Raw genomic sequence first — 27,128 nt, forward strand, 5'->3', positions numbered from 1 at the left:
CAATGCCAACAACAACATCACAATGACTTGGCCATGAAATAGCAAAATTGCAGAGTTTCTACCAGACTCTCAGCACATGTTGGTAATGACCTCTAGAGAGGGGCATACTATCAATCACTACATAAAAAGGCAAGAGATATTTATTCACCTCCCTCCACGCACACAGTTTATGAAGAGATGAGTTCATTGTAATGATAAAAGGGGTCCTTTTGCCAGGTCAATGCAGCAGGCCCAATGATTCACTCAGCTGCAGTTTTTGGAGTGGACTAATTCCATACAGATCTTGACTACATTTTAATTAGTCCAGCTCCAAAATGGGGTGAAGAACTGCATGACCACTTATGCCTCATTAAAAAAAAATGCTCCTCCTTTCTGGAAATATTTTGCACCCCTTTGCCAAAGGATGCAAAAGAGTTAACAAAGGGTCACAAAGAAGACTCAAGCTTTGTTACAATGCAAATGCAAGAGGTTGAATATAACCCCTAGAATGCAAGAGGTTGAATATAACCATAAGGAATATTTACCATCATCACTTATGAAAAAAACAAAAACTGCAAAGCACTGTATTGTTCAAAGAAACAAAACAGAAGTAAATAAGTGTGGCCAAGTGAATACACTGACCCCTTCTTCCTCCACCCAAGCATTTGTAATTAACGTGGGCGGGCGGGACGACGACGACTAATGAGTCCAAGTATGAAAATCAATTCCATTCACTGTAAGCAGATTTTCAAAGGCAGAATATATACACAAGACTTCCATGGCATCTGCATGGTGAATTAACTTGGACCAAATTGTTCTGAATGAAATTATAAACCAAAGAGCTGCAGTGGATGATGCACTGGATTTAGGCCTGGGTTCATATCCCCACTGACCTATAAAGCTCATTGGGTGATCTTGCTCCCATCACTGTCTTCAAGCTTAACATAACCCAGGTTTGGTGGGCCGCTGTGAGATACAGGAAGCTGGACTAGATGGGCCTATGGCCTGATCCAGTGGGGCTGTTCTTATGTTCTAGAGTTATGGCCAAGAAGACTCAACAAAGCTGCAAGATTGTGGATTAGGGTTTGGGAAAAATCCTGCAAGACATGGCTTGCTGGACTAACATTTAATGCCAAGATTAAACAGGTACTGTGGATAATTTCTAATATACTCTGTACCGTGATGTTGCTGCCACTAGAAATTGTTTCGATACAACTGGATGCTGTGCAGCCACAAAAGTGGCTTCATTCAAAATTCTGCAAATGAACAGCATATAATTACCTATGGCAGACCCACTCCAGGGGTGTGATGCTGATAGAGATATTTCCCACAAATTCTGTATAATCCATTCAGCCAGTCCCACAGCCACATGGAGTTCTGGCCACAAAGAAGCATTTTTTTTTTTTTTTTGAAGAAATCACACCACTGTGTGTAAGTATGAAGCAGGCCTAATTTAGTACACTGCACAGTACAGGTACTGCATTTTTAAAGCATATTTTATTTGGTTCACTTTAGTGGTCTGTTATTTTGTAACCTTCCCCAAGCCATTTTCATGCAATGGCATCAAAATTAAAGCACAGCTGAGATGGTGGCAGAAATGCAGCCAAGATACTGTGCCAGACAGCATTCCCTGCTTGTATAATCTCCAAATGCAATGTCTTACTACTTTGCACATTGTTTACCGTACTTTCTGTGGAACTTATGTGAATTAATTGTAAAACAGAAAGCAAGGGAAAACTACTGATCTGTGAAGTATGAGAGGCAGTGAACTTGAGAAACAGCTGACAAAGACAAATACAGTAAGAACTGTTTGTGTGGTGGACACACTTGTCAATAGGATTGCAAAACTGGAATGCAACAACAGGCCATCTAAAACAAAACAACTCTCTCCTAAGTCAGTGTTTCTCAACCAGTAGTACAGGTACCACCAGTGGCACCTGAGGTGGTGTCTGGTGGTACTTGCAGAATACCCAGATCCTGCCACCGTGCAGCAAGACCAGCAACACAATGCAACAGACAGAGGTAGGAGGCTCAGCTCAGCAGACAAAGCTCCAAAGCATGTTTTTCCATACTCAAAAAAGCCCTGACATCCACCCTGAGCCTTTTACTGGTGTTTGTCATGCTGCGTCTGGCCTCCCAACCCAGAAGTAACTAGCAATGACGCCATCACCAGTTACTTCCAATAGGTGCACCATGCAAAGTGGTAGGCTGAGGACAAATGTCAAAAAACACTTTCCTAAGTCACTTCTTAAGATTAGTTCACTGCCAAATTTCAGAGGGCCACAAACAAAACCTAGAAAGCAATGTAGTTTCATGTTTGAAATCATGTCAGGGGTGCTCACACTTTTTTGGCTTGAGAGCTACTTTGAAACCCAGCAAGGCCTGGAGAACTACCAGAGTTTTTTTTACAATGTTTGTGCCATCATAACATATAACATTTATGTGTACAATGTATGTTGGTGTACCTTGAGCCCCACTGAGTATAACAGGACTTACTCCTGAGTAGACATGCCTAGGATTAGGCTGTGAGGCTGCAATCCTAGCCACACTTACCTGGGAGTAAGCCCCATTGAGTACAATGGGCCTTACTCCCGGTGTTTCCTCCCAGAGGCACCTGAAGGGGGGGTCGGCACTCCGCGATCTACTCATTTTGCCTCGCGATCTACCAGTAGATCGCGATCCACCTATTGAGCACCCCTGCTCTACATGTTAGAAAGCTATTAAGCAGACTGGCATTAAAGTGCTTGCTGAGATTGGCGTACAAAATTTTTAATCAAACTACTGTATACTTGGCTCCTTCAGGAATTCAGAAAGCCAAAATTATAGGAGCATTAGTCATAATTAGCAGAGCCAGCATTATTATTCTAATTTTTTCACCAACAGCAAGCATTTGAAGCAAACAATGCTTAGTATTTGAGCTATCATTCATAATGATGTAGTTGAAAAGACACCAGGCTATTACAATGAACACTACTGCCCATCAGTATATTGAACTGAGTATTTATTTCAATGCAATCTTTTCCTAACTAAAAAAAAAGTTTCACTACATTTGGGATTAAGACAATTGTTCTCTCTCCATTCAAAACATTCAGCATGCTACTCTGCTTCTTAGGTATTACTGTACTGATGTTTGAGGGCAAAACCAGATGGAAAAGCCTGCTACTCTCAAGTTGTTAGGCTGGCAGGGTGGACAAGGAAGCAGTTCTTAAAGGCAGTACAGTTACTAGCCAGGCCCAGCATCCCCCAAGATAATTGCATTCTGGAGTCTTTGCCTCAGTGTGTGCTAAAGACAAATTTCTGGGAACAAAAAAACTGTTAAATTAAAATAAATCAGGTTTCCTACACTGGATGGTTTGGAGAAGTGATTCTGAAACAGTCTCCAGGGCTCCAGTCAACTTTCCTTTTCGAGGCCCATCAGTTTTATGCTCCAGTTCCTTTGACTACCCTTCTCCATACCAGAAAATTTTAGACCTTGCAAGAACTAAAATACTGACTTGAATATAAAGCATGACTACTTAGTACTATTATGTAAATTGAGTTGGGCTGTTTTGTTTTTAAAATTAAATGGAATGAATGTGCTTCACAACATGCTTGTAGTCAAATTTTGAAATTTCACTTTGATATATGGCACGATCCGCTCAGGAATAAGATCACTGTGGGATGGGGGGGCGGCCTCAATGGCTCATCCTGAAGCTTAGTAGCAGGATTCTTTTTTTAGCTGATAGAAGCTTATCTTATAGACCTTCTCAGCAGCAGCACTTGCAAATGAATGAAGAGAAAAGAACATACAAACGAACAGGTATTTAAACAGACAAGGGTGTATTTGGGCCATTGGACTTTGCTAGCAGAATCAAGCTATTGAATCATCCAAGATAATTTGATGTGAATGGGCCTTTGATAGCTGACCTTCAACTAATTGAGACACACACTGACCTTTTTTTTTTTTTAAGAGCAGTGGTTCTCACACATTTAGCACTGGGACCCACTTTTTAGAATGAGAATGTGTCAGGACCCACCAGAAGTGATGCCATGATCTGAAGTGACATCATCAAGCAGGTACATTTTTAACAATCCTAGGCGGCAATCCTACCCACACTTACCCAGGAGTAAGTCCCATTGACTACCATTGTTAAAAGAATATACATAGTAGCTTGTAAAAGTACAGGTCTGCAACATTTCCCCAAATGCAGTCGCATACCATGGTAGCATCAAGTCTAATATATTAAAAATATTGAAATGAATGGGGACCCACCCAAAATTGGCTGGCGACCCACCTAGTGGATCCCGACCCAGTTTGAGAAACACTGTTTAAGAGAGATGACAGTGCAGTGTGTTCTGGGCCACTGCCACTCGTTCTCCTCTCCCCTCCCCACATGTCCTCTTTTGTTCTTTGTCCTCCAACTAAATGGGATGATCAGATAGGTGACAGCCACTGACAGGGCTCTGCAACCAGGAGGAGAGAATAGAACAGAAATAAGCCATAGTAGCACTACTAGGTAAAGGTGAAGAAGCAAAGAATGGAGAAGTCAAGGCAACTGAAAAGGGGGTAGGGGCAACATGCTGCTTTAAGAGCAGTGGGGAACGTGGGCAAATAAAAGCAAATATAGGGTGTCCTGTTTTATCTGTGGCGGTTCCCTTCCAGGATACCCCCCTCCACCATGGATAAGGAAACCTGTGGATGAAGAAATCTGCTGGTTTCAGGGGCCCTGTAATCCGCTGGAGGTGATGGGAGCTGCCCAGCCCTCTGAAGGCTTTTTAAGGCCTTAAAACAGGGGTGCTCACACTTTTTTGGCTCGAGAGCTACTTTGAAACCCAGCAAGGCCTGGAGATCTACCAGAGTTTTTTTTTACAATGTTCGCACCATCATAACATATAACATTTATGTGTACAATGTATGTTGGTGTATCTTGAGCCCCACTGAGTATAACAGGACTTACTCCTGACTAGACATGCCTAGGATTAGGCTGTGAGGCTGCAATCCTAGCCACACTTACCTGGGAGTAAGCCCCATTGAGTACAATGGGCCTTACTCCCGGCGTTTCCTCCCACAGGCACCTGAAGGGGGGGTTGGCACTCCGCGATCTACTCATTTTGCCTCGCGATCTACCGGTAGATCAAGATCCACCTATTGAGCACCCCTGCCTTAAAACATCACTTCTTGTTTTTTCCAGAGAAACCATAAGTGACATTCCAAGGTCTTAGAAGGCCTTCTGAGGGTCACCCTTAGAATATTCTCTGAAGTGCATGCCTCTGGAGTGTCTATGTGGGTCTGACCCTGGGAGTTTGAGGACCCACAAATAATGAAATCCTTGGGTCCTGAAATCCATGGATACAGCAGGCGCTTCGTATTCAGGTTAAACAGCAAAGGAAAAAGTGCAGAATAACAGGTCTACTCTGCAGAGTTATTTCTTGTCCCTTGGCTGTAGGGACGCTGTCACGAAGGCGCTGGCAAACCACGCCACCCGTGATTCAGCCTCCTTGCCTCAAACCCAATCAACAAAAGGCAGATGTGGTGTGAGGGGATTAGCTTGTTTGATTAGGCAAAGAGAGTGTCTGGAATGAGGGGGAAGAGGGGGAAAAAAATAAAGAGCTCTCGACAAGAGAGAAGAGATCTTACACCAAGCCCAGCCCTCGTCTCTCTTATTCATCTCTATTTGAGATCCCATATTCTGTATTCATCTCTATTGAGATCCCGCACTTGGCCTCCCTGGCTTTCTTCCCATTCAGCTTCACAGGTTTTTACCACCCGTAAGAACCCCCATTTTCCTGTTTTCCTGGTCAAGCTGACTTTTCATTTCCCTCACAAAATCTGTACAGTTTGCAAACATTCCGAAGGATTAATCTTCTGCTGTTAAGTCGGAAACGGATATATTGTAATTACTCTGGTTATTTATTTATTTATTTAGTTTCTGAAAAGCCATTAAGAAAAAAGACCTTGTGCTGGTGAATGTTTCTCATGGATAAGTTTAAACATTCCATGACACTGCAGGACTTCAGACAATGGCTATTGTTGAAAGGGGATTACTAGCTGAGAAGTAAGCAGGTAGAAGACAAACAATCAGAAACTTTTATTATTAAGAATATTTAGATACAGCTTTTCAACAATAAAGTTTGCAGAGTGGTTTACACAGGAAAATAAGTGTTTCCTGTCTCAAAGGGGGTTCACAATGCAGAAGAAACTAGCAAATAGCCACTAAAAAGACACTATGCTGGGGGTGAATAGGGACCATTGCTTTAGCCACCGCTTTAAAAGCTCTCTCTTTGTCCAGTCAACCGGGTGTTGACTCCTTAACTTAAAACACATGCTCTAATTTAAAACACACACACCCAGTTTGGCTTAAAGCAGGGATGTCAAACATAAGCCCCATGGGCTGGATGAGAACATAAGAAGAGCTCTGCTTGATCAGGCCAAAGGCCCATCTCACAGTGGCTCACTAAGTGCTTCAGGAAGCACACAAGACAACAGACCCAACCTGCATCCTGGTGCCCACCTGGCATTCTGAGGTAGCTTGCTTCTAAAATCAGGACCTTGCACATACCTATCATGACTTTTCCTCCAGAAATTTGTCCAATCCCTCTTAAAGGCATCTAGACGAGATGCCATCACCACTTCCTGTGGCAAGGAGCTCCACAGACTAATTACACACTGGGTAAAGAAATATTTTCTTTTGTCTGTCCTAACTCTCCCAACACTCAACTTTATTGGTTGTCCCCTGGTTCTGGTGTTATGTGAGAGGGAAAAGAGCATCTCTCTATCCACTCCAGCCTGAGTAATTGAGCTGTACCAACATCACCATCAGCTGCTCTTAGTTGTTGAGTTACAAGGTGACACATTGGCAGAAGTCAAACTGCCGAAAAGGTGGCGCAGGGACAGCCCAATTATGTGGGCCACCCTTTCAGCAGAACCTCTTCTGCTGAGGCATCACTGCTGAATGGAAGCCAGCTTGACAAAGCAGCTCTCCCAGGACTGCTCTCCCAGGATTTTCAGCAGCACTGCTTCTCCCAAATGACTGGGAGAAAGAGAGAGAAGGATGTCTCACAAGGTGAAGAATGGCTTAAACAAAAAGGGAAGAGGCAGACCAAGAGGTGTGGGAAAGGGAAGCTGCCAAAATACTGCAAGAGCCCAAATATCATGCAGGTCACCGTTTCCGCAGCACCACTTCTGCCAAGGTGTCACTCTGCAGAGCACCTCTCAGCTGCTGAGCTGTGAAGTGATGCTGCAGCAGAAGCAGTTGCTGAAAGGGCAGCCCATGTGATAACTGGGCTCTCCCATATCTTCTGTAATTTACAGCTAATGAGTTCCTAAGTGAAAGCATGCATATTTCTGGTCATCACCCACTTAATGACAACACTTCCTGCTTAGTAACATCACCTCCGACCTTCAGCAGGTGCCATTTGACCTGCTATATGAAAGCAAGTTTGACACCCTTGCCTTAAAGCCATTTCTGATCATTAATGAGAATTTAAGGGCCCAATCCTATTGAACCTTTCAGCCCCAGTGATGTAGCTGTGTCAACAGGGTGTGGTTGCATCCTGCAGGTGAAGGGGGGCAGTCACGAAAGCCTCCTCTAGGTAAGGGAATGGCTGCATCACAACTGCATCAGCACAAGAAAGTTGGATAGGATTGGGCCCTAAAAATGTTAAAATGGGAAGTGAGAAGAGGAAACTTTTCTAAATAAAATTAAACTCATACCACCACAACAATGTTTCTATGTTGTGTTCCTCTATAAAGAATGCTTAATGGATAGCATTTGGAAATATCTCCAGCAGCTGAGCTTTCAGTCTCAGGAGGTGATGTGGTGCTTTGTTTTATACAATACAATAGCCTGTTGCAAATAAAGACAACAATTTTCCCATCTGAAGTGTCTCGCTGCTGCAAAACACAGACTGTAGCAGTTAAAGCCCAATTCTGTTTACTAGCACAATGGTTCTGAAGCATTTAAGATGCAGTGTAACAGAACTCCACTATTGCTACAAACAACTAGGGGCAGCTTAACTCATCCTAGTTTGAACAACAACAGAACCACTTAACATGATAAATATATTGACAGATACTATTCCCGAATTTTATGATGCCAAGATGAGGAATCAGTTAAAAACAAAGGACTGTAGAGAATGCTGCTTAAACATTTTCATTTAAAATGAAATGTATAAGCATGCATAAGAGAGCTATGATTAAAAAAAAACTCATTCAACTCTCAGATCAAAAGATGAAAGTAATTTAATCTCTGCTTGGAAACCAAATGCCCCATACACTGAATGCTGTCTCTTACTAAAGCTGAGAACTACAGAGAACTATACAGTGCCAAGTACAACCATCAGAAAAACAAAAAGCAGCTTTTATCATCTCTCAGTGCTGAGAGGATACCATGGTAGATGGCCTTTGAACAAGGGCATGAACCACCATGATTTCCAACAAGTAGTTTACTGAGAAACAATACTATACCCACAGTCATACGTGAATCACGGGAAACTGGGGAAATGGAGAGAGGCCAAAAACAATATGAGATGCACCCAAGCCTGAACAATTAGCATCATTTCAACGATTACAAGAAAGTAACAAAAGTGTAAAAAGTCATCATCTTACTGTTGTGAGGATAAACCTATGAATCTCTTTGCACTACATAAATGTACAGATATTGTGCAAACTCAGACTGATATCCTAAACCCACTTACCAGGGAGCAAGTTTCATTGAACTCAGTGGGGCTTACTTCTGAGTAGACATGTATAGCAGACATATAAGTACATATTATGATGAACATGTTAAGGCTTCCTAGCACAATATTCCTTGCACTTAAAGGAGGTTTACAGAGTAAGAAGATACTATTTGGTGTTTTTGTACTTTCTATGTGCTGTGTCAGGCAAAATAAACCAAGCTGATCAATTAATTATAAAAAGTAATCTGAGCTGTTCCAGAAAGTGCTTTCCTACCGAGGAAGCAGATTTTACTTAACATCTTTGTGCAAAGCAATACTATTCCTCCTGGTCCAATAAAGGAAGACTTTAAAGAAATTTTCTGGGTAAAAAAATGCTTCTTAAAAAAAAACACAAGGGCCCAATCTTGAACTCCCTCAGTGATGTTGCTGAGCTCCAGTGCCAGGTGTTGCAAATGTGCTGTAAGGCATGCCCACAACACCTGGAGAGGAGGGGCTGTCAGTGCTGATCCTCAGCACCTCATGGACGACCAGCCAGTGCTTCATCAGCTCCAACAAAAGTCCCCTTCCCCTGAGGAGACCTTTGACAGTACCACTGGCTACAGAAGGAGCTATTTTGGTGCCACTGCACCTGGCCCAAACTGCCAGCTTCAGGATTGGGCTGTAAGCCCCTAAAAACAATTTGACTTCTGAGTAAACATACATATATACAGTCATGCTTCATATTCTTGTAAGGCAGGCATAATAAAAATATGAAAACAGTCTGAAGAATGGGAATATTGTTTCTCATATCAACTGGACACAAAACATTTTTTAAAAAATAAAATCCTTAATGGAATCTCTCACGTTGGAATTTTAAGACCATTCCTCACATGCCATTAGCTCTGGGGTAGAAGACATGCTTGGCACTCAGGAAATCCTAGCTTCAGTCCTGGCATTTACAGTTCTTTGAACTCAGGTAGTTCAGTTCTTTTAACCCTTTTATTTCAGGTAGCAGGCCTCTGTCTGAGAACTTGGAGAACCAACAGCCAACTCACTAGAAGCCATCTTTGTACGTCCTGTAGTACAGTGTTAGTGCAAAAAGAATCTTGAACACACATGAGAATTAAGGACCTCCATAAGAGGTACAAGATGGTCTGCATTCTCGTATGCAAACAGATCGGAATTTAGGGTTGCCTGAACAAGCAGCACCTTGGACAACTAGTACTTGTTTTTTTCCCTCTCTGCTTTACAGCTGTTATTGATTCCATGTAGGAGCAACAGCACCTATAGCAGCAGAACAACATGGAAGGGGCTTCCATTGTTCTCTTTTTTGCTTTGCCTGTATGAATGTGGGCTGGAAGTGTCGTGGATTGTAAAAGTCAGATGGTGGTGTATTGGAGGACTACAACAGAGCAGATGGGGCAAATAGGGCAGAAAAAGGTGGACTGTGAAGCAAAGGGATAGAGAGAATGGGCCTGACATCATGCTGCTAGCAAAATGGCACCCCGTTCTCTGCTCCAATAACAAAGAAGGAAAAAGGGGGCCTGTTGGCAAAGATGGGCACACAAGATAAAAGACAAGCTGAAAATTAAATGAATCCCTAACATAATTATTTGAGTGTTTTCCTTATCCTAGTTACTTATCTGGTTCCAGGATTCTGGTGTCTATATTCACATGGTGAGAGGGTGCACCTTTTGAAAATTACTGTTGCTTTCATTAGAGGGTCATGGCTATACCTTAAAACATGTAGTATAGATGATAAAATTTATATATCTGATTAGTTTTCAACCACGTATTCATTCCTACCTCTCTTTTACCTGTTCAGGTGGGCCTGGATGCCCAATCAACTGAAGCTTGCCAGCCCCAACAAGTTGGCTGGCTACACGCCACTGCTCTTGGGAAAGACAGACAAAAAGATAATTTATTTAAAAAAACAACCACTCTGCTTGACCATATGAGCTTTCTGCCTTGTGCTGACTTCGGACAGTTTTAGGGAAACATCCAAGACAATGGTGACTGCAGCAAGATGAGTCAGCAGCCTTTTTAGTAGGTTGAAGCATCTTCTGGTGGGACTAGAAAGGTCCAAAATAGGAGAAATGACGCAAAAAGGGGGAGAAAAATCAATTATTTGGGGGAGGGGCACGGAGTCAGACACTCCTGTAAACTAGGGTTTAATGCATTAATGTTCTATATATTCCAGGGTAGCTTGTTTTATTGCTATTAGCTGCCAGTCCAAATAATTAAGTGAAGTTCTACTCCAGGTGTCCCTGCTTTCAAAAGTCAGGCAGATGGCTACCATGGACTGAAGCAGCCAGGGTGGGGAGAGGCCTTTTCTGCGATTGCACTCCAGCTGTGAATCTCCTTCAGCAGACAAATTTGCCTGGCACCATCATTCCTATCTTTCTTGTTACAGGCAAAGCTCATCCTGTTTGCATTCAACTCTAAGGGCCCAATCCTGTCCAACTTTCTAGTGCTTATGCAACCATGACAATGGGGTGCATGCTGAATCCTGCAGTGGGGGGAGGCAGTCATAGAGGCCTATGACTTCAGGTTACAAGCCATGATGGGTATACACAACTCCCTGGTTTTAGAAGTAGGCTATCTCTGACATGCCAAGTGGCTACAAGATATATGTATCTTGTTGTCTTGTATACTCCCTGAGGCATCTGGAGATACAGGAAGCTGGATTAGAAGGACCTTTGGCCTGATCCAGCAGGGCTCTTCTGTGTTCTTATGTTTTATTTTTCTTTACTGCTAGCAAGCCTCTTTGAACACTCTTTCAGTGAAAAGGCAGGGTGCACACTTTCTAAATAAATAAGCTTGTGTACCATTGCATGCTCTCCACTAGTTCCAAGCTACAAAAAGCTACAGAGGTAATGCTACTAGGGCTTGGTTAGTTTGGAGAAGTGCGCTGGAGATTTAAGGTATCTTTGTAGTACTGGCTGTATTCACAGATACCAGCAGCATGCACAAGGCAAGCAGTACGTGCACTTTTAGCAAGCAGAAGATCCACTACTTTGCATATCATGTCTAAAGAGAGACATCCTTGCACACCAGAAGAAAATGATCCATTTGGTCTCCTTTCCTCAATAAGAAATTGAAAAAGCAATTTTAGCTCATCTCAGCAGCTCCAACAGCTACTACAACGATCAATCATCTATTAAACATCTGAGAATATGTACTCATCAGCAACACAGATCTTGTTGTTTCATCTGGAATTAATGCATAATGCACCTTGGAGTTCAGTTTTCACAAAGGCAGTCACCTGAATGGATTAAGTTTACAGTGACAATGTCAGTAACCGGCTTCTATAATTATATAACAACCGTTTCAGGATAGACAGAACTGCCAAGGGAAAAATGCAATATCATGCTCCCCCCCGCCCAAGATTATTCCAAGAGATGCAACATACATCCAAGAATCCAATGTTTTAAACAAAAGCACATCATTTGTACCAAATATTGGAGATTCCACTTTTGTGGTTGGTATTTTGTTGATAATCCTTCTGTCAGGGCTGACACATGGAGACACCTTACAGTGCAATCCTATGCAGGACTACTCAAAAGTAAGCCCAATGGAACTTACTCAGGTGAGTATGTACAGGACTGCAGTCAGGCAGCACAATCCTAACCCCCAAGCTGGGCTGGCACAAGTCACTTGTGCCGACCCAGAGGTGTCGCAAATGTGCCATAAGGCATGTTTGCACTGACTTTAGCATGGGAGGCCAGCACAAGGAGTTGCACTGGCCTCCCTATGCAGGATCCAGGCCTGGTGGGATAAGTTTGCGTCAGCCAAGCTCGAGGGGGGTTCGAGGGGGGGGCATGGCCAGGATCTGGTGGTGATGCCAGATCCTGATCCCATTACTGGGCAGCATAGAGCAGCCTCTGGTTGCTTTCCTCTCCTCAGATTTGTGCCACCTCCTGACGTGGCTCAGATCCGAGTAGACCCATTGGGACCAGTGCAGTGTGACATGGGGTAAGGGGAAAGTTTTCCCCTTGTTTCGGGTTGCACCAATTCTGGCCCCAAACTTGCACTGGATGCAGCGCAGGCCCCCTGGCCTGCCAGCACAAGTCAGTATTGCGCCCTTAGTGGATTAATCATTAGTTTAAATGGTTTGATTCATTATAATTTAATAAGGCAATGTTCTTAATGTTCTCCCTAAAAAAACATTTAGGGAAGCACCAAAGGGAGCAGCTACAGTACAGCAGAAGACTCCTGTTTTGCATGCAGAAGATCTGAAATCAAATTCAATCCCTGGCATCTCCAGATAGAGCTATGAAAAACCCCATCTGAAACCCTATAGATCTACTACTAGTCACCAGACATAAGGCTAAGCTAAATGGACCAATGACCTGACTCACAGTCTGAGTCTTCAACCTCTCCAGACTGAGAGCAAAATCCAAAGTCCAGCTGAAATGTCTGCGTGACTTCCTCTTTGCCGACGATGCAGCTGTCACTACCCACTCTGCCAAAGATCTCCAGCAGCTCATGGATCGTTTTAGCAAGGCCTGCCAAGATTTTGGACTGACAATCAGCCTGAAGAAAACACAGGTCATGGTTCAGGATGTGGACTCACCTCCCTGCATTACAATCTCTGAGCATGAACTGGAGGTTGTCCATGACTTTGTGTACCTTGGCTCAACGATCTCCGACACTCATTCTCTCGATGCCGAGCTAAACAGGCGCATCGGTAAAGCAGCTACCACGTTTTCCAGACTCACAAAGAGAGTCTGGTCCAACAAGAAGCTGATGGAACATACCAAGATCCAGGTCTACAGAGCTTGCGTCCTGAGTACACTTCTGTACTGCAGCGAGTCATGGACTCTTCGCCCACAACAGGAGAGGAAACTGAGCGCTTTCCACATGCGCTGCCTCCGACGCATCCTCGGCATCACCTGGCAGGACAAAGTTCCAAACAACACAGTCCTGGAACGTGCTGGAATTCCTAGCATGTATTCACTGCTGAAACAGAGACGCCTGCGTTGGCTTGGTCATGTCGTGAGAATGGATGATGGCCGGATCCCAAAGGATCTCCTCTATGGAGAACTCGTGCAAGGAAAGCGCTCTACAGGTAGACCACAGCTGCGATACAAGGACATCTGCAAGAGGGATCTGAAGGCCTTAGGGATGGACCTCAACAAGTGGGAAACCCTGGCCTCTGAGCGGCCCGCTTGGAGGCAGGCTGTGCAGCATGGCCTTTCCCAGTTTGAAGAGACACTTTGCCAACAGTCTGAGGCTAAGAGGCAAAGAAGGAAGGCCCATAGCCAGGGAGACAGACCAGGGACAGACTGCACTTGCTCCCGGTGTGGAAGGGATTGTCACTCCCGGATTGGCCTTTTCAGCCACACTAGACGCTGTGCCAGAACCACCTTTCAGAGCGCGATACCATAGTCTTTCGAGACTGAAGGTTGCCAATATAATATAATGTATTCATATATAAAAACAAATACAACATCTGAGTCAATTAAAATATAATGCTATAAAATTAAGCACTGAGTTCATACCCTTCAGCCATCCTGCAAAATGCATAACCCAAGAGCAGGCAGAGTTGCTGACATCTCCACCATCTTCTCCCATGAACTTGTATGTTCGCATATGTGATACTGGGCCTTGTGTCCCACATGTGGTCTGTTATGAGCATGGAAGTGAAGACTCAGCTTGGACTTCCTGGTTCATAATCTCATGTCTCCCATGAAGTTTCTCTTAGGCAAACAAACATCTCTTGGCCTCAATCTCCCAACTGCGAAATGCAGAAAATAATTCTTATTTACCGCACATCATTTTTGTAAGGATTACATCAAGATAATACATGTGAAATGCTTACTATTAAATTTTCATAAATATTTATGATTTTCTCCCCAAATTTGTGATTTATTAACATGCAAATTTGTGCAAAAAAAAAATCAATTGGCTAAAACTCAGATGATCCATGAACTAAGATGTCTTAATCAATGATAGTCCTAATTAAATATGAATAAATGTGCATTTTAATAACATACTTGTTCTGTGAGAGAAGAAGGATAGATATCTCTCAAACAGTATCTGCCACCCATGAATTTGTAAATACTTGTACTAAAAATAGCAAACTTAAATAAATAAAAAAATCTGCTAATTGGTAGTAGGCAACTTTTTATTCAAAATGTATTTCACTGATGGGAGTCGCATGATTTAGTTCAATATTACAGCCATGCCTTCTGCAGAGTCTTCATTATTAGGTCTAAAATTCATTGTGGCAATTAGCAACAGATGCAGTGTGGGATGTGTGTGTCAGGTTTTTTTTTGTTTTTTTAAATTTTTAAAAGATGTTCTATGGGACTTTCCAACATACTCTCTACAGGGAAACATTGGCACTTAATAACAGAAAGGTTTCTGTGCCACCTAATTCTTCTGTAATTAATGTAGGTGTTGCTCTCCATGTACACAGCTAAGATACAGTAATGTCATCAGGGTAGAACCAGCAACCCAGCCTTTGTGGTTGCTCTCTAGCCTGCCAACTTGTGGACAAGCATCCAAGTTGCTCTTTACCCCCCACTTTATAGCTCAATTTTTCCACCTATTGTCCTCCTCCCAGGTTCTGGGTTGTCTTCTCAACCAGGAGCCGTATTTGGCTTCCAACTCTGGCTTTGCTCAGTCTGAACTCACTCTGCAAACCTGGAGCATTTCTCTCGCCTGACGCAGCCTTTGAACTCTAAACCACATTCCTGAATCTGACAGCCAAGTAAAGTGCTCAAGGTTCAAGCCTTGATACATCTAAGGATCAAGGCCTGGATCAAGGCCAGGAAGGGGGATAGGATGTTGGCAGCACCACTGGCACTCTCTTCCCCACCCTGAGCTCTGCTATGGCTAGTTAGCACCATGGGAAATGGCTCTCTTTTTCCTGTGAGGATTCAGCCATCCTGAAAGCTGACCCTAGTTTAAAAGGAAGGATCTAGTTCTTGGAACTATGTGAAAAATACTGGAAGTGTGACCTCAAAGTATGACCTAGGTACAGGGATGCCCCCGTATCCATGAGAACCCCCACAGATAGCTGAAACTATGGATACAGGAGATGATCCTCCTCCTGCCCTCTGGAGGCAATGGGAGCACAGCTCTCACCCCTATGGAGGTTCTTCTGAGCACCGAAGAGGTTGCGTGTGACTGCCCACAGCCTCTGCAGGGTTCAGAATGGCTGTTAAGGCTGAAAAAATTCCAGCTTTTTTGTAAAACCAGAAGTGATTTTTTTCCAGTCTAAATGGCCATTCTGAACTCCACAGAACACAGGCAGACATGTGCACCTTCTGCAGGGCTCAGAAGAGACTCTAAAGGGTGTGGGGGCATGGTCCCCCCGCATCTGCAGATAAGTGAATCCACAGATATGGGATCCACAGATATGGTGGTCCCACTGTAATTACTACTTCTATAGGTAAGTTTGAAAGACTGATGACACGTTCTATTTGAATTCATTTTAATTTATAATTATTTCAGCACCACTGAAAGAAAAGTCAATCCAAAGTTCATCAGATATTCTTGCATAAGTACAGTCATTGTCTGCAAACCTTTACTATGCTTGAGCCCATTTAAGGATGAACTTAACCTATTTTTGCCTCTCTGACAGATGTACATATTTGGTCCCTGTTGCATATATATGGAATATTGGGCAGAAATGACTTAATATAACAAATGCCTCTGGAAGAGGAGATTGGCACTTATCAAAAATTCATACAATAACAAGCAAAATCTGTATCTATAAGATACCATAACTTTGTTTCTCTGAAGCTCTAAATAGTCATGGGTCCTCTTGATGTACTATGATGTGCTTCATTTGAATGGTCCACCTCCACTGCATTTAGACAGAAGATTTTGCAACCAGTTCTTCTGTGTGTCTAATAAGTCTCATAAGATTTTTATCCCTCAAATGTTTTCAAAGTCTGTGCTACTGCTGTGCTACCTAGGATGCTCATGGAGAAGAAAGGAAAAGCATCTAAAACATTTTAAAAAAAATGTATGTTTAATCCAACTTGGCAAATCCATCTCATTGGAAACAAGCCGTAACAACTCCAGCTCAGAATTATCTCAGAAGTCAGCAGTTCCTATCTACTGAAGGTTTATAGCCACGAGCAACCCTACAGGGATGCAGTTTGCTTTTGAAAACAAAATGTTACCCCAAGCTACCATGAACACAATATGAAAACACTAGAAAGAGGTCAGTTTTTTCTCTAGGAAGTAGCAGTATTATCTTTATTAAACATCTTAAGTCAATTTCAAAGACAAAAATGGCTCATTCTTGTTGTCTCAGGTGTCTGAACTACAGAACTGGGAAAAGAGGTCAGTGGGGTCCTATTTTAAACTCCACTTAGATAAGAAGTTCTTGTCAACACTTATTTAAATCCACTCACCCTGTATTTTTACTTTTCTGATCTATTCTCAGAAGAATTTAGGATGTAATTTTCAAATATTCATAAGTGGGGAAAACAATCAGCATAAAATTCTTGCTAACCTTTCAAGTTAAGAGCACAAATTGGGCTGAACCACAAGCTACAGTGGTAGCATGTGGTACAGCCCACTGTCCAAAGCAACTACAGGTCCAGCCTTGTTATACATGGATTTTTTATACACGGATTTGACTCAACACAAATGGCCCCTGCAAATGAGAAGGAATGTGCTGATCCCTGGAGAAGGGGAAAAATGCACCCCTTTAAAATCAGTTTAAAAAACTGAACAGTCCTTTAACAATAGCCTCCTTAATGAGAGAGAGAGAAGGCAGCTGGCTGAAAATCCATCAATCCTTCTCTCTCCAGGAGGCCCCCCCTTCCCCCTGAGCATGTGAAAGAAAGGTGATCACTTTGCATTGGTGAAGGGAAGGGCTGAGTGAAGCGCCTTTCTGAGCACTTGGAGGACAACTGATTGATGAATTGTCTTCTTAACGACTCTTACCTTACATCACAAAGGTCAGCAAGACTGTTTTTAAATCACCAGAGCAAAGAAACTTTGTTTTTTAAATTGATTTGCTATAGTGTGTTTTTTGCCATCTATGTGAGTGCCTGGAGCAGAACCCACAGGAATAATGAGGATCAGCCTGTATAGCTCTTGGAACAGAATGCAGGATGCTGCAATCCTCCCTACAATTGCTCTTCCTTGCTCTCTTTGCAACATCCAATAAAGCAATAGAGGAAACAGCAGCACTGTTCTGGGATCATTTAACATCATCATCTAACCTATGTGCTGGTTTCACACACACACACACACACAAAATCAGGATTACAACACAAAAATAGTAACATTTCAATAATCAACATGCCACTAGACAATATTAAATCAAAAAAGTAAACACACGTTTCAATAAGTATATATCAAACATTTCAAACAAATACACAGCCTCTCTCTGGGTTCTCCCTCCCCCCTTGCTAGAGTACTGCCACTATGGAAGAAATGGTCCCAATGAAAAACTGGGAGAGAGAACAACAGCTTGAGAGAGAGGAGGCAGCCCAACCTCACAAAATTTATTTTACCAGCTCTGGAACAGAAGGGATATTCAAAACAAGATACTAGCACTACAAGGTACTGAGAAGGCAAGAACAGAGTTCTTGGATAGGGAACAATTCTTCTAAGGTACTACTCCTTGGGGAATGTTTGCCCCTGTTCTGGTACATGAGGGATGTATGCAGGTGGACAAAACAAGGCACCAATATGATTTCCTAAGAGCCAGATAAAAGAATAAACCAGGTTTATATGCAAACCTCCATATAACTCTGTTACCAGTTGCCAGACCCAGTTTTTATGAATCCATGGACACTGTGGCTATATGGAATATCAGGTACTTATAGAAAGGAGCTGAGCTACAGGATCCTTGATTAAAATGGACTTTAGGGAGATAATCCATTATTTTGTCAACATAAAAGTCAGAAAGGTCATATTATATTACAACTTTTCCTATTTTTGCAGCCGCGGAGAGCTCAAGTTACAGGGTAGCATGCATGCATGCAAATCAGTACAGAACAGCCAGTGCTGAAATACAGATAGCTTACTATGTTTACAGTTAACCGTATTAAATTATACAACTTTTATAAAAATGTAAAAATCAAGGCCTATTCCTTTTCACTTGAAGCAGTGCCTTTGCAGTGATGAGCCAGAACAATAGAAGGGCAGATTCCCCTTAGTGAGCAACTGAGTAGAATCCTGGTTGCACATTTGTGCTTTGTGTTTCTATAAACCACTCCTCCCCCCCCCCCAAGAAAACCCTGAAGATTCTGAGAAAAGGCCATATAACATCTTGAGGGAAACAGGCACCTTAGAATTATCAGTGTGCTCATAACAACCCAATTTCTTGAGCATTTTGCCTTTTTCTCAGCCAGATGGGTAGTAAAAGTTAATAGGCTATTTGTTGGCCACCATTATGTTTGTCCCCATCACTGTTGAGTGCCTTCTCTTTATCACTGAGCGCCACCAAGCTACCAGATTTTTCTCCTATTTTCATGGTTTGGCAGTCTCACGACATCACCCAGTTCCATCATCTCTGAGGTTGTACATCTGATCTTGCAACTCTAAGGTGCCTGCAAGCCCCTGTGAATTAAGCCCCATCTAGGTCATTTCAGTAACAAAACACTGGACTTTCTTTTATTAGTTATAATCAGGCACATACCCATCACCTGGCTGGGCCATCTCCTAAACCCTCAGTTCTGGTGATAGTAGTAGTGCCCAGCAAGTCATCAATGGGTGAGAGCAGAGGGTCTAATGGGGGCCCAGCACTGAGCATTGCTTCAGTGGCCTAGCAACCTGACACCAGTGCGGGTTACAATGGATCTGCCCGGATAGAGATGAAGTCCAAATCATGGATTATCCAAGACCCTGGTGACACATTTGTGAAATGAACAAATCCCATCCGTTTTGCATTCCTCACATAGTTCTACCATGAACCCTGCTACTCTACAATCACTAGTAACAATATATCAACTGACTTCCAATCAGGATGTTTATTTCAGAAACGTTATTAATTCTATAGGTTGCCACACTATGGTTGCAGGAGAAAAGACTTACTGACAGTCCCCACAGGCCTTTAATTATACAACATTTAATATTGTCAAATTAGGCAAATTCACAAAACAGGAACTAAAATAGCTTTTCTCAAAAATTAATTGCTGGAAAGCTTGAAGCCTTGGTCTAGATACAGAAGTCTAGAGGAGTCCTTCATTCATCAGAAAATCACCGGTGAAAAATACAGGGCAATATTAATCTGAGATAAAAGCTATTTGATTAAACAACAACAGTTGCATTTTACCATTAGCAGCAGTAAAAAAAAAAAAAGATAATGTCTGACCTAATTCTCACTAAGGTGATAAATCTGTGTCTGGCCTGAACCACTGCGCATGAGGGCTCATGTGATGGAATGCTTCTCAATTGAAGAAGTTGCTTTCACTCAGAAAGCTGTGTTTCAGGGGGGAAATGATTACCTTGATCTTGTCCCTGACATTTGGTTTTCTATGTAAAGACTCTTTCATTAGAGACCAGTTCAACAACATGAGCTCCCAACCTGCAGCTTGAAGTGGTACAGTGCAGACACGTTTACTATCTCACTGAGAACTAGGCCTCTAACAAACAGCAAGTAAAGCTTCTTTCGGAAATCCTAAAATAGACACGTCAGTTATAAAGTGTTTACCCAGGAATAACTGCCAGTTACCATGTAACTACTTGCCAAGTAAGAACATAACAGACACTTGGAATAAATAATATATCATTTACCAGATGTCATAAGAGCAAAATCTTTGCCAGTTACAGTCTGAATGGTGTTAAGGAACTTATTAGGGTCATGTAAGGGGAAAAAGGACCCAAACCACAGAAGTTCTTCATTAAAGGGCAAACTCCAAGCCTACAAGTAAGCTTGTGCAAACCCTGAGAATGCCCAGCTGAAGCAAGGCTCAGTTTGCCAGTGTTTTTCAACTGACCACTGTAGCTGTGCCTTTTTTTAAAAAGCAGGCAATATCTGCCTTCATGTTGTGAATAACTTCACTACCAATTTCAGCACATCAAGATGTCCTTAAAAGGTGATAGAACAGGCTCAGCTATTGTTTCGGTTGAGTTACATGGAAAACCCACCCAGGTACACGGGAAGGTTTGAAGGATAGAAGGTTTGAAGGATCATCCTTACAACAGAACAAGATGTTAAAACTGAACATAGAGGAACATGACTTTTTTAAATGCTTCCCTCTGTGTGTGTGTGTGTGTGCATTAAAAAAAGGAACTCCTTGCAAATAGAAAACCAGCACACACAGCATGGGCTTAGCTAGAACCATTCTCCCTGATGCTTAGGCTTAAAAACACACATCACACAATACTCAGTAGTGAAACTGCCATTTACTGGAAGGGGCAAATGCCCTGGGCGCAGAGCTCTGTGCTCCTCTAGGAGCGCACAGAAGCCTAAATGAGGCTCCCAACATGTCAAAAACTGTGCTTCTGGTTTGCCAGAAGCACAGTTTAAGAGTGCGAGGAAGCCTCAGATGGCTTCCCCGGTTCATCCTGGAGTTGTGCGAGGCTCAGTTGTGATCCAGTGAGTGGAGGGACAGGCGGATTAGCACGCAGGGGGTGGCGGCATCTCATGGAGAGCACCATTGCGGACCTTTGCCCGGGTGCAGGGCTGGGGAAGTCTGCCACTGACAAAACACATTCAGAGAATTTTTTTACTAAATTTATTACAAAAATGAGTGCCTGAAGTGGTTCAGTCCATACTACCACTCTAAGATGTGGTCACCTCATTTTCTAACATGCTAACCCAGGTCTGAGAATCCTGGTGGCTCCCTACTGGGCACTATTAAACAAGAAGACGAAGAAAGCATCTGGGGCGGAGACCAGAAGAGATGAATGCAAAAAGAACACACTGGAGAAAAAAGATCCCACACAGGTTATTGACAACACTCTACCCAGTTGCAGACCTACGATTAGATAGGATGGGGCAAATGTCCCAGGCACAAGCCACTAGGACCCCCATGGAAGCCTCTCTGAGGCTCCCGATGGGAGCGGAAACTATGCTTCCGGTTTCCTGGAAGCAGCGTTTATAGCATTGGAGAACCTCAGGTGAGTAGGGGGAGTGGATTTTTGTGCAGGGGGGTGGTGATAGCCTGCGCGCCATTGTGGACCTTTGCCCCAGGTGCGGGGCTAGGGAGGTCCACCGCTGACTCTACCGTAACACACATTAACTGAAATAATTTCATATTACTTCTGTGTTTTGTTCTGCCTCCATTCCCTCTCCATTCCCTCTCTTTCCTTGGTTGTTTCCACTCTTTTGTGTCTGTTTCTCTGTAAGCTCCTGGAGACGGATCCTGCCTCCCATTGCTTTCAAAACATCATGTACATTAGAATGTGCCTTCTATATAAAGAAAGAATAATAATCATAACATCACAAAGCCCCACAACAAGGGAACTGAAAGACCAGGAAATGGAAACGTCTAGGGCAGAGGTTCCCAAAGTTTTTAGCATTGGGACCTACCTAAAAAAAAGTTTCACTTTACCAGTCACTCAGGCCTCTGTGGTTATAATGGTGATTGTGCAGAAATGTTGTGTCACCCCTCCAAGTATTATTTATATACTACATTTTTATACCGCCCTTCCTCCAAAGAGCTCAGGGCGGTGTACACGACTGCTCCCCTCCTTTTGTCATCACAACAACACTGTGAGGTAGGTGAGGCTGAGAGAAAGTGACCGGCCCAAGGTCACCCAGGAAGCTTTGTGGTTGAGGGGGGATTTGAACCTGGATCTTCCAGGCCTGAGTCCATCTCCCAAACCACAACACCACCCTGACTTAGCCTTTGATGTGCATAGCCTAATCTGTCTTGTCATTTCCACTGCCCACCAAAGATTAGGTTGTGAGGCACTGGTAGGTCCTAGACCCCCATTTTGGGAACTGCTGGTCTAGGGGTATGCAAAGGGGAGCGGGCTATATGTATGCTGAGCTGTTTTATGGGCTTCTTTGAGAGCCAACCCACAGCTACCTGAAGGCTTTTCTGGCTCTGGAAACTATCACACAGATTTAAGGAGTGGTTCCTCCCTATTCCACCCCTAAAGTCTCTGGCTTATTTTGTTTTTGCAGATAATAACCTATAAAACTATAACAGCAGTTAGTTTGGATAACATTTATGGCACTCAGAGTTGAAGGGGAAAAAAGGATAGTTTGTATTGAAGTCATTCAGAGTTTCACTTTTCCACCCAGTTCTTTAAATTAGAAGCCTGCAGAAATGTTCTATAATAAATAGTGTAGAATACTAATAACCCCCTAGAGTAATTTTTAAAAAAAATGTAAGACTGTGACTTTAAAAAAAAATGTTTTAAACCAAATGAGGGTGTTGAACTTCCCTCAAAACATAGAGTTCATAAAAGCAGAAAATTCATGCTTAGGTTTGACGGAATGAGTGGGAGGAATCTTATTCATGAACAGTACAGCATTTGCACTAGACTTTCAAAGGTAATTGGCACCTGGCACATCAACTATCCCCCCCTCCCACAGCACTCACCATCTATCATCTGGCTTGGGTCTTCCCATCAAAAACAGTTCAAATAAACAAGAATTAGCAGTGTAGCTGTTACACATTTCCACAGAAAATCTACTGAGCACATAATAAATATATTTTTTCATTGTTTCCACAGTAGCCAAATAAAAAGCCCATTGACCATGGATTGCAGCCTTTAGAAACAATTTTTATAGCTTTAAGATTTATGAAGTCCTCAAATTCCATGTAGCAACATAAACAGGAAACTAATCTAAAGAGATTTAAGTGACCTATTAGCCTGTTAACTCTTAAAAGTCAGTATACATGACACACTGAAAAAGTACTGAAATTGTCACGGCACGTCATGCTGCCAGTGGGGGGAGGGGCTCACATCCCATTGGCCCTTCTAATAAAGGACCTTCCCCCAAATTCCTGTGGCAAACCTGTGGACCACTTGTGGCACACCAGTGTGCCATGGCACAGTGGTTGAAAAATGGTTGCTCTATGGCACTGTTTTATTATGAGACTCATCCACTGTAAAACTGCAGCAATTATGAAAGGTAACCTAATTAGGAAAAATGACAGAAAAGCTCAATTTCATTAAAAGGGATGCAAATTTACTTTCTACCTTATATTAACTGTATCCTTATGTTTCTCTTTTCTAACAAACTACATGAAAAAAGATTAAACAGCCTGATTTTTGCTATTATTATAAAAGCAGTGGGTAAGCAATTTCAGCAAGGATCCTCTGCCTCATTAAAAAGAATTACCAATTCTCACTATTTTACTTACATTAGGAAAAAAATATTTCACATTTCACCCCTTTCATTTCACTCTGAAATGAATAAAAGCCGAGGGAAATGGTTATAGTTGGGGTCTTCACAACCTTCCTGCTCATACCGTACAACGTTTCAGACAAACACTACACTACTAATATTACTGCTAAAAAACTAGTCCTGCAGCTTATTAACAGATTTGTATCCTGCCTTTTGACCCCAAAATGGGACTCCTAAAAGAGGTAACAATCAGATTGCATAGGACTCCCAGATGGAATCCCATTTAGACAGCTTACAGGGTCAAATCTCCTTAGCTTCAGCAACACACTTGCATCATGTGCCTTCACACTGTTCTTGAGGTGCCAGCAAAACGCTGGTGAACATGATGTGCAAGTACAGCCAATATATTCTATATATTCAAATAACTGCAGCCTGCCAAAAGCAACATTTTAATTTATGGGGACAATGCAAGCTATTCAAAGTGATACAATATAGTTCAAGAGTCATACTGAAGGATTCTTCTTTACTGAAATGTTCTCACCCTGTGGCTAAAGTCAAAAACACCTGTAATGGTTAATTAATCAAGCAGTCACCACTATGAAACTGACAGTGTTTATTTCTTGGCACAAATTGAAAGAGCAGGGATTAGTTATATGGATACCCAAAGTGAAGAATATATATCTTTAATTTTTCCGCACTCTTTTTTGTCCCCAGCAAAGCATTTTTTTTAATTTGCATTCTGGGCAACACAACATTAATTCACTCTGCCATGGAATTCTACACATTTTGTAACTTCATTTTGAATTCAAAGAGCTGTTTAACCTAGCTTCTACTCTGTCATCGGTGACATCATGCTTGGCTCTTTCCGCCAGAGTTTACTTCTGCTAAAGCTTCAGTGCATTAATTATGTTAAAGTCCGCCTTCCATCATGACATCTATGGCACAATAGCACCACTGGTGTAGTCATCTCGACAGATATGCATATTTCAAGAGCCTGCTCTAAGGAGAATGAATGAGCTCAGTACAAGAGTGCATTGCTGGGGTAGAGCAAGACACCAAGCCAGATCAGTTCATCAGCAAAGCAGCTGCACTTTGGGGAAAAGTAAAAAGAATCAGGGGACTGCTTAAGATAGCTAATAAATGAGGACACACACACACATACATCTTGCAAACAGCTGGGACATGCTAATTTCTTCCAAGGGGAAATGGGTTGGTTTCTAAATGTCAGCTTTGGCTGAATACCAGAGGGTAGAAACATGGGGGGGGGGGGAGAGTGGACAGCACCTACCTATTTTCTCATCCCTTCAGACAACCTGATGTTTCCCAAGGAGGCAAAGAGAGAAAAATCCATGGCAGGAATGCATGCTGCTGCTGTGTCATAAGCTCAGAGCCTGAAGAACAGTGGCTGAGATTTGGGAGGGGGGGGGCGGAGGGATCTACTAACCCTTCAAACCTTCACTGAAAGCTTCCTCAGACGTACCCACCTCTGCAGCTCCCTACCCCATTGCATGCCCTGCCACAAACTGAGGGACTACACCCCACTGCCACTGAAATCCTGCTGACCACACTCCTTCCTCCCCTGCAGGAGGGGCAAAGCAGGTGCTTCAGAGGACACCCAACCCCTGTCCCACCTGCATCCGCAGGCAGTTATGCCCAAGAGGTCATGCTTAGAGATGCACGGGGTCCATGCACTGCAGTGCGCCCAGAGCGCTGTCAGCAACTTGATCCTGCTGCCCGCCTGTCTGCTGCACTCCTTCTCCCAGCCACGGGCCATTTCTCCACCAGCTTTGCACCTCCGTTCACCCGCCTCCCACCCATCAAACCCACTGGTCCAAGAGTCCCATCTTGGGGCTCCTTCCCTCCAGTTTGGCAGCCTGGCTTCTCCTTGCCCCTCAGCAGTTCCCTCCTTCTGCCCAGTGCCCAGCCAGTTCCTGGCAAGCTCCCCTTGCCTGCCTGCCACCCTAGACCCAGCTCCCTCCTGAGATGGATGTCCCCTCCCACTTCCAGGTGGGACTGCCAGCCTGGCACCTCCAGCCCCGACTGTGCCTTGCCTGTCCTGCCTGCAGGACCAGGCTCCCCTCCTTCCCAGAGCCCCCCTCCTGTGCCACCCCCTCCATCCTCCTTGTGCCCAGCAGCCTTCCTGGCACCCCTTCCCTCCTGGAGTTCTCTGCTCCCTGGACCCTGCCCCAGCTGAGAACAACCCCCCAGGCAGGGGTGAGGAGGACCCACGAGCACCCCCAGCCCGGGCTCCAGCAAAGCCCCTGCCAGCTGGCCAAACTGCCCCTAGAAGCAGGTGGCGCGTCCTGAGCATCCTGCGCGCTGGACAGCTCCCGGACGCCGCTCCTGCAGCGACTTGGGGCAGGAGGAGCGTGGAGGCGCCTGGACAAGCAGGCAAACTTACTTGCTCAGGAGCAGAGGCGGCAGCAGAGCGGGCTGCGGCTCCCTGCCCGCTTCACGGGGTCCTGCAGAGCATGGTGCCGTCGCCGGCTCGGTCCTGCCAGCCAGCCAGTGGCAGCGCGCGCGCGCCAGCACCCTCTCCGCCTGTGAATGGGATCAGCCCAGCGCGCATCCCGGGCTCCGGAGCGGCATCCAGGCATGCTCAGTCGGCTGACCTTCTCGCGGTGGAAAGTACCATTGCGAGCGAGGGGAGGGATCGAGGCAAGGGAACGGATGCGACCATCCTCAGGAACCCCGGCTAAAAATAGCCACAGGAGAAGACTGGTGGGAGGAGGAGGAAGAGAACAGCTGGAGCTTAAAGGAGCAGGAGCCGGTTGGGTGGGAGAGTCTCTGCTCTGCAGCAACCCAGCACCGAGAGATAAACACGGGGGGAAGGGCTGCAGATCTCATCCCCCTTTCTCCTGCAGCAACATTGCAAAGCAAGGACTCCCCCCTTTCGTTTGATTGAGCAATCATATACACCAGTGTTTCTCAAACTGTGGGTCATGAGCCCATTTCAGGTGGGTCCCCATACATTTCAGTATTTTATTTTTAATATGTTAGACTTGATGCTACCCTGGGATGTGACTGCTTTTGGGGGAATGTTTCAGATCCGTACTTTTTAAGGCTACTATATGCTTTTAACAATGTTAGTCAGTGGTACTTACTCCTGGTTAAGTGTAGGTAGGGTTGCAGCCAAGGATTGTTAAAAATTTTCCTGGGTGATGTGACTTCCGGTCACAACATCACTTCTAAGAATATAAGAACAGCCCCACTGGATCAAGCCATGGCCCATCTAGTCCAGCTTCCTGTATCTCACGGCGGCCCACCAAATGCCCCAGGGAGC

The 27,128-nt window shown here is 43.8% G+C and overlaps 1 protein-coding gene across 2 annotated transcripts in view; it reads right to left on the reverse strand.

The window, feature by feature from the left end:
• OXR1 (oxidation resistance 1) overlaps positions 1-26,410 on the reverse strand; it is a 275,460-nt gene extending 249,050 nt beyond the window's left edge. For both annotated transcript variants that reach the window (XM_066622804.1, XM_066622803.1), the window contains exon 1: positions 26,247-26,410. The gene's annotated coding sequence lies outside the window, so the exon portion shown is untranslated. The remainder of the gene's footprint in view (positions 1-26,246) is intronic.
• Between the last annotated feature and the right edge of the window lie 718 nt (positions 26,411-27,128).

This window comes from Tiliqua scincoides, chromosome 4, assembly GCF_035046505.1.
Source record: "Tiliqua scincoides isolate rTilSci1 chromosome 4, rTilSci1.hap2, whole genome shotgun sequence".
NCBI classification, from domain to species: Eukaryota; Metazoa; Chordata; class Lepidosauria; order Squamata; family Scincidae; genus Tiliqua; species Tiliqua scincoides.